A 2,630-nucleotide genomic window follows, 5' to 3' on the forward strand; every position below is an offset into this window, starting at 1 on the left:
AACTTTCTCCCCCACTCCAGGAAGCTCAGGATCCACCAGTCCTTCCTTACAACTGAAAGAGAACTACTCTGTTCCTCCCTTCCTGACTGGGGTTAGAGGCTCTGTGGATGGGACTCATGACTCTGAGGGATAAGGCTTGGGGGACACTTTAAGGGAGATGGAGTGGGGCAGGCGTAAGAGAGTAGGGAGAGAGAAAAGGACATGAGTACACACTGACACAGCTATCAGCAAAGACTGATGGTGTTCATCCTACTGAGAGGGGCTGTATTAAACAGTCCTCCCTCTTCCTTACATCAGACCTTTCTCTACCTCATTTAAAACCTCAAGTGGAGATGTTTCATTGAAAGGGCACTTGTGATTGAGGCAGGTCTCAGCATGGACCTTTCTTAGCTTTTTCTTTTCTGAAACCTAAGTATAGGCTCTTAGCCAGAAGAGACTTCCAGCATTAGCTATAAACTTCTAAGAGATACTGAGAGCTCAGAATCCTCTCTCCAGCACTTCTTGTATTGGGGTTCCTCATCCCTCATTAGATCTTGGTGCACACTCCAGTCATAGTAACTGTGACCTGGCTCCTACCCAGGTGGAGGAAGCTTGCAATGGGAGTAAGAAAAGTGCAGGAGGGATAGTTGTGTGCTGCATGCTGCTTATGTGGAGGGGTATGTGACTCCTGATTGGTGGAAAAAATACTGGGTGTGATGTTACATGACTGTGTAAGGGGCTTACTTCATTTGGCTGCAGACACTTTGGAGAGATTATTCAGAGACATGTAGACAAAGGACATCAGGGAGGTAGTGGGAAAAAAAAAACTTTGGAATGACAGACATGCATGGGAAACTAGCCCCATACTTTCCTTGAACTTACCTGAAATTCTAGAAGCTTCTGAGAATGGTCCTCTGAGTAAGATTGCTCTCTCTCTCTCTCTCTCTCTCTCTCTCTCTCTCTCTCTCCCTCTCTCTCTCCGTCTGTCTCTCTCTTTCTCTCTCTCCCCTTGTCATTCCCTGTAGCACCATTAGGGTTACTCTCCCAAATAGTTGTAGTCTAGGGAATGACAGCTTCACAACAAAAGCTGTATTCCTGATGAATTTTGTTTAATATAATTTTTTTACTCAATTACATGTTAAAACAAATTTTTAAACATTTTTTAAAAAAGTTTTGAGTTTCAAATTTTAGCCCTCTCTCTCTGCCTCTCTCCCCTACCCCTTCTCTGAGATGGTATGAAATCTGATATAGTTTATACATGTGCAATCATGTAAAACATTTCCATATTAGTCATTTTGTAGAAGAAGACAAATAAAAAGAGAAAGAATGAATGAAAGTGACAATAACATGCTTCAGTCTGTATCACATAGCCTCAGTTCTTTCTCTGGAGGCAGATAGTATGCTTCATCATTAGTCCTTTGGGATTGTCTTGGATCATTGTATTGCTGAGAATAGCTAAGTCATTCACAATTCTTCATTGTACAATGTTGCTATTACTGTGTACAATGTTCTCCTGGTTCTACTCACTTCACTTTGCATCAGTTCATGTAAGGCTTTCGAGATTTTTCTGAAATCATCCTGCTTGTCATTTCTTATAGCACAATAGTATTCCCTCACAATCATATACCACAGCTTGTTTAGCCATTCCCCAGTTGATGGGCATCCTCTTGATTTCTGATTCTTAGGCACCACAAAAAGAGCTGCTATAAATATTTTTGTACAAAGAGGTCCTATTCCCTTTTTGAAATATCTCTGGGATAAAGCCCTAGTAGTGGTATTGCTGGATCAAAGGGTAGGCACAGTTCTATATCTCTTTGGGCATAGTTCCAAATTGCTCTCCAGAATGGTTGCTTCCTGATTATTTTTAAAGGGGGAGGGTAATCCCAGGCTTACATCCCTCAGCTCGGCTCCTTCTCCCCCAAAATGCTGGTTACACAAAAGATTATAATGAATAGCAAATAGTGAATAAACCCATTTATCCAAGCTAAACAGCAAACAGAAATCAGAGAATTTGTCTGATTAGAAGATGACATAAAATACATAAGAGTAAATGAGCTTTTCATCTGGAAGTGAGTTAAGTTTTCAACTCAAATAAGGAATGAACAAGCAATCTCACTCACAGTAGATCTATTCTTAGAAGTCTCTAGAATTTCGAGCAAGTCCAAAGACAAGATAGGCCTGACCTTCCATACATTCATGCCATTCCAAAGGCTTTCTTCATTAATACCTGGAGTTCCCTCTGTCTCTGCTTCTCTCTGGATAATGCTTCTAAAGTCTCTGAAGCCAATTGAGAAAAAGGCCACGTTTGTACTTAGCATTTTTTGTGTTAACCAAGAGGCATGATAGGAACAAATGAGGTAATATTTATAAAGTGCTTTGCAAACTTTAAATCTGTGAATGCTGTTATTATGATGTCTCCTCATCACATAAAGTCACTCCAGCTGATAAAGTGGATTTTTTTAGACCAAGTGCAGAACTTTCCACTTATCTCAATTAAGTTAAATCTCATTCCATTCAATTCTTCCATCATTCTGACTTGTTAACATTTTGGATCCTAGCTTTGTTATCCAATATATTAGCCATGTCTCCCAGTTTCAAGTCATCTGAAAATTCACTTTGCATGCCCTCTATGTCTTCATCCAAGGCATGAT

Source organism: Vombatus ursinus, unplaced genomic scaffold (genome assembly GCF_900497805.2).
Source record: "Vombatus ursinus unplaced genomic scaffold, bare-nosed wombat genome assembly UNPS02004993.1, whole genome shotgun sequence".
NCBI lineage: Eukaryota > Metazoa > Chordata > Mammalia > Diprotodontia > Vombatidae > Vombatus > Vombatus ursinus.